Source organism: Lycium ferocissimum, chromosome 7, assembly GCF_029784015.1.
Source record: "Lycium ferocissimum isolate CSIRO_LF1 chromosome 7, AGI_CSIRO_Lferr_CH_V1, whole genome shotgun sequence".
Taxonomy (NCBI): Eukaryota; Viridiplantae; Streptophyta; class Magnoliopsida; order Solanales; family Solanaceae; genus Lycium; species Lycium ferocissimum.
Window position 1 is genome coordinate 5,753,511 of NC_081348.1, and position 6,156 is coordinate 5,759,666.

General features: G+C 41.0%; 1 long non-coding RNA gene across 2 annotated transcripts; it reads right to left on the bottom strand.

Annotated features, from left to right (window-relative positions):
- Positions 1 to 750: 750 nt before the first annotated feature.
- LOC132062479 (uncharacterized) lies at positions 751 to 5,931 on the bottom strand. Of its 2 annotated transcripts, XR_009416189.1 has the most exons (4): positions 5,624 to 5,931; positions 4,948 to 5,526; positions 4,360 to 4,868; positions 751 to 986 (listed from the first exon to the last, which is right to left on the bottom strand). It is a non-coding gene; the product is annotated as an uncharacterized LOC132062479 (long non-coding RNA). The 2 variants fall into 2 exon arrangements; XR_009416188.1 differs by having other exon boundaries at positions 4,360 to 5,526.
- Positions 5,932 to 6,156: the final 225 nt, after the last annotated feature.

Sequence of the window (6,156 nt, forward strand, 5' to 3'; positions counted from 1 at the left end):
TGTTTATTTTGCAATGTGTAACATAGGTAACCTCTAACATATATGTAACTTGTTGATGACTTTAGAATTATGGTTCATATTTTGGTTGATCTAACAATTTTCAATTTCAAAATGACAGTTGTAATCTCGTTAAGGATAGTAACTCTTGTAATTGTTATGAATGCAAATGAAATATTTGAACATATCTGATAGTGAAGTTCAGTTGGATGTATGTGCTAAATACTTCAGTTTCAATTTTGATAGTAAACATCATATTTGCCAGCTTTCAGCTTCAAAATGTCCAACTTTTCAACTGAACACCTAAAAATTGAAACAGGCCATTTATTGCAATTCAACACCATATTTATTCACACACCTAAAAACTCAACAATATTAAACAGTATTCAACAAAATCAGTTCAAAGTAGCTTTAAATGACATTCATTTAACCAACTAAAAATAGGCTATTCAATGCCATTGAACAGTAGCACAACCAAAATACATTTGAAATAAACACAACCAAAAGAAGGTATTCATTAATGCTATTAAACCAGGGCATATCAAAGTTTCACGAAACTTAATCATCAAGTGCTTAACCAACCAAAAAAAAAAAGGTTAAAACCATATTGTTTGACAATCAAATGTAATTAACCAACAGAGGATTAAGAACAAACTAACATAGAAAATTCTAAACAATCACAGAAAGTCATCATCAGGTGCAGGGGTTCCTCTGCCGTTAACTCCCATAATTTTGAGCTTTTTCGTTTTTGATTCCATCTGCACTTGTCCAGAAGATATTGCTTCTTTTCCTTTCCAAGTTGCCTTGACTGGAGAGTAAGGAATATTGGTTGGAACTAAAACACTAGTGTGATCTCCTATAAACTGGATTTGTCTTATTGAACACTTCTTGTCTTCAACTTCCCACTCCTTAACGGTGATTCAGAAATCACCATTTGCCTTAAGGGTGGGTCTTCTTCAATGGCAACATCAGGACCGTATTGTCACGTCCTTAGTCTTCAACTAAGCGCACGTACGACACTTGACAACTCGCTCACGTTCTTGCACAACTTGCTCAAGATCTTGCTATGCTAAGTCAGCCTAGATTACTACACTCAAGATCGCTAAGGGAATAGTAGGTGAATAAGACAAGAGAAATTTGCTAGAAGGAAGCTTTTTATTAAAGAAGACTTGATTGATTTTTTTTTTTTTTGCTTGATGATTTACAAATGAATGACCCTCCTATTTATACTACTCACCTAGGGACTAGTATGTAAATAATAATTATTGTACAAGTCCCTACATATTTACAAATAAGCCCCTATTCTAGAAATCTCTACAAAACTAGATTATTCCAAGGACTTTCTATGCAATTCCATAAGGTTCTAAGGTCTTCCATGAGAAATCTCCATATTTTTCTAGAATCTTCTCACATAAGCTAGCTTCCTTTCCATGTAAGCATCCACATAAGCTTCCTACATAGCAAAAATAGTTTCACGTGGCGCCTAGGTGGCATGATGATGTGGCGGGTCATCACACTCTCCCCCACCTGATGTTGCGACGACCGCGGCGCACTGCTGCTGCTTAAACTCTCGAATCTTGTTTTTAAACTGCCACAAGTCTTCGTATCATTCACATTATATTTTTCGGTGATTGCCCTTTCCAATGCACGAGGAAAATGGCAGTGGCTTCTTGCCCTTGTTTTCGCCTGGCCTGGTAGTCAATGATAGCTTCAATCTCCCTATCGTGTGAGGCGGTGACGGTAATCGGTGCATGACTTAACCCTTTCTCGATTCATGCTCCAACTCAATCTTGTGATCCAACTCACGCCTAAGAGGCAAGCGTTTACGTAGCTCTTCGGAAATACCATTTTTGTTGTCCTCTAGCAAATTATCTATCCAAGACGGTGGTGTCTCTTGGGTATCATTATCTTCCTCCAAACTTGTAATGGTTGCCATGAATGTTGGCTCCTCTTTCTTGAGCCCCTTGACAAGCTGCATAGCTGAAAGTTGTGCATGGCCCTGTCCATGCGACATAGTCACTGTAGGCACCATGCAAGCGCCTTCTCGCTCCATGACCAAGAGACGTTGGAGGTAGGGATCGATCATCGCGTGGCAATGTGTAAAGAATTCTTGTCCCAAAATAATGTCAAAGATATCCATAGTAGTGGCGGTAAAGTTTTTCGTACCTTTCCAATCACCCAATTTGACACCAACTCCATTGGCTACACCACGAGCATTCTCTGCCTTAGCATTCACGGTCTTGACGAGGGCGTTAATTGGAGCAAGCTTCAACTCTAGTCTCTTCGCTGCAGCCTCGGTCACAAAATTGTGAGTCGCTCCAGTGTCTACCAGTGCACGAGCGGGCTTGATATTGATGGTGAGATCCACGTACTGGTTTTTACTATCGTTGGTTTGACTATCTTGCTTCATGATAGCGCCACATAGTCTAATCGTCCCCAACTTTGCGATTCCCGTGCTCTGTGTTTGCATCTGCTCGTGACTTTCACGCACCATAGCGCTAAGGCTTTTTAGGTCAGGGCAATTTTTGAAGCTGTGCGGCCCTCCGCATAAGTAGCATCCCTTCTTCTCGTTCTGCGCCTTCTTTTCGGCATAGCCCTGACGACCACTTGACTTTTTGCCGTCGAACTTATTCGCATTTTGAGTCTTGGAGTATTGTTGTTGCGACTCCTTGCTCTCGCCACGGTCTCCCCCACCTTTGGCATCGCTACCCCTTGACTCATTGCCTTGGCCTTTGTCGTGCTTGTCATGCCTGAAGTCTATCAAAGACTCGGCCTCTACTATGGCTTGGTCTATGTCTACAACTTGACGGCGTTGTAACTCCTGCTTAGCCCAATTTTGCAACCCGTCTATAAAGTGAAAGAATAAGTCATCATTGGTGAGGTTGGGAATTTGAAGCATAAGGGTGGTGAACTCCTTGACATAGTCTCATATGCTCCCTATTTGCTTCAACTCCCTAAGTTTGCGCCTTGCCTCGTACAGGACATTACTTGGTAAGAACTGTCGCTTGAAGTCATTCTTGAACTGATCCCACGTGTTAATTGTGCATAGACCTCTCTCAGTATCGGCGACCTTTATTCTCCACCATAGCATGGCAATCTCTGATAGGTACAACACAGCAGTGTTGATCTTGGTCTCATCGTCCCTCACTTTTCCATGCCTGAAATAGTTCTCCAAGTGCCAAAGAAAGTTCTCCACCTCTTGTGCATCACGAACCCCTTTGAACACTGGTGGCTTGGGAGTCTCGATCTTAGCCTCCCTCATCACGACAACATTGTTGGCTGCCTCGGTCACACCAATGTTGACCTGCTCTTCAAGTGCCACTATCTTTGTCTTCATGGCATCAACAGTACTCAACGCCTCCATGGGTCTGCACTCTAAGGCAGTGATGGTTTGCTTTACCTCAATCTCAGCCTGCATATGCCCCTCTAAGTCATTTCGGATGCTTTCAATTTCTTCGAGAGTATGCCCCTCAAGAACGATAAGAGTGCCCTCCACCTTGCCCAAACGTTGGCCAAATATGCGATGGCGTCCATCCCCACATTAACTTTCATAACCCACTCTTTATCGAGTGAAATGTCCTCGGACAGGACCTTCACGTCATCCTCGCTCGCCTCAGTAGTAGATGGTTCTTAGGATGTAAGCCCTTCATTTGGCACAACCTCTGGCAGCACCTCCTGGCTCTTGTTGGCGGTATTCCTCTTTTTGTTATGGCCCTTCTTGCCAGCGGCATCCTGGATGGCGTTAGCTTGGGTGCTAGCAGCGTTGATTTCTCTGTCGTTCACCATTCCCTTAGCCGTAAACCCGCTCTGATACCACGTTGTCACGTCCTTAGTCTTCAACTAAGTGCACATGCGGGATTTGACAACTCGCTCACGTTCTTGCACAACTTGCTCACGATCTTGCTATGCCAAGTCAGCCTAGATTACTACACTCAAGATCGCTAAGGGAATAGTAGGTGAATAAGACAAGAGAAATTTGCTAGAAGGAAGCTTTTTATTAAGAAGACGTGATTGATTTTTTTTTTGCTTAATGATTTACAAATGAATGACCCTCCTATTTATACTACTCACCTAGGGACTAGTATGTAATAATAATTATTGTACAAGTCCCTACATATTTACAAATAAGCCCCTATTCTAGAAATCTCTACACAACTAGATTATTCCAAGGACTTTTCATGCAATTCCATAAGGTTCTAAGGTCTTCCATGAGAAATCTCCATATTTTTCTAGAACCTTCTCACATAAGCTAGCCTCCTTTGCATGTAAGCATCCACATAAGCTTCCTATATAGTAAAAATAGTTCCACGTGGCGCCTAGGTGGCATGATGATGTGGCGGGTCATCACAATATGGTTCAAACTCTTGTGCTGCAGCTTGGAGAGTAGACTCTTGTGTACCATTTTCATTCTCATCGGCACCCCCAACTGTTCTTGATTGTGAACTCTTATCAGTCATTGGCCTTTTTTCCTTCCTTGAGTTTGAATTGTTCCCAGTAAACTTGTCCGATAAAAAAATATTGTCAATCAGTATGATGTTAAACAAACTGAAAAATAGAAATTAATAAGATCTATTCATAAAACTGAGAATATGAAATTGTAGAACATAATGATTACACCGTAACAACTCGTTGCAGTATGATTTGGTTCACCACAGTTACTACATGTTATTTGAGTGCCCTTTCTAGTTTGGGACCACTCACCCTTCCTCTTTCTTGTCTCATCTGGTTCCCTGTTCCTCTTCATTTTAGGTTTGCCAACTTGTTTCACAACAGCAGGAGGCAACATTGCATTTGAAGCTTCAACCTCCCAGAACCTTTGACCTCTGCTGTGTTGTATGTTGTGCTTGTAGGTTAGCATGTAAGCCTTCTTACTATACCACCAATGGATTTCAGTTACAGGATCCACCTTCTTGTGCATCAATGCTTTGATAATATGAGGGCATGAAATACCTGATAAATCTTGAAGTCTGCAGGTGCATCGTTTTGCTCTAGATGGACAGTATGTCTACCTTCATCTTTATACACCTCATACGCCCAATCTCCATTGAATTCTACCCTACAACTATGTGCTATAGCCATGAAGTCATTGTACAACTTTATGCAAGTTGTACTAACATCAAAAGTCCAACTCCTCAACTTGTTTTCATTATTCCGTAGCATCCATATCACTTTAACTCTTATGTCCCCTAACATCTTGATTATTGGATTTTCTCTAGCTTGAAGGATCCAGGAATTGAATGATTCAGTGAAGTTGTTATCAACCATTATGTTTTTACATTGAGTGTCCAAATAAGCCCAGCACCATGCCCTTGGTGGATATTTCACCAAATCTCTTGCAACATCTTTTGATAAATTTCTGAACCTCTTTAATTGGTCCTTGAATTCTTCATATGAACTCCATGCTTACCACCACATAAGCTTCCTCATTTGATCACTCCTCCACTTTTTGCACCAGTTACTCTCACTATGCCTCACACAAAACATGTGATGAGCTTCAGGCAAAACTTTTTCAACAACACCTACCAATCCCTGTAACAGTGAAATAACAGATAACATGACAATCTGAAAAATTAGAACGTGAAATTAAAAAACAATGAATCTGAAACTGAGAGACTGATAATCATACCTTTTGCATATCTGAAATGATTGTAATCCCTACACTATCTTTAAGGTCCAAACACCTCTTCAGTAGCTAACAGAACCAGCTCCATGTCCTGCTTGTTTCCTTGTCCACAATTGCCCAAGCTAGTTGAAAGAAATGGTTCATAAAATCTTGTCCTAGTGTAACCGATAAGATGCCCTCAACTCTACCTTTCAAGAATATACTATCTAGGCCAACTAGTGGCCTCAATCCAGATTTCCAGCCTTTGTCCATAGCATCAAATCACAAATACATCCTCATGAACTTCATTTTCCTCCTTCTTGAGCATCTTTAGACATATTTATCACTACATCACTTCTAAGATTAGACTGTCTAACCATAGGCCTCAAGTTTGATGTGGTCATCTATAAAACTACCCTTCAACTTCTCAAGAACCATACCCTTAGCCCTTTTTAATTTGGATTGGGACATATTCAATCTAAAATCAGTTTCAAGCTCTCCTATCATGTCTTTGACTTTGTACTAGGGGTTTGAAACTTGGTCTTAATGTATTGAGC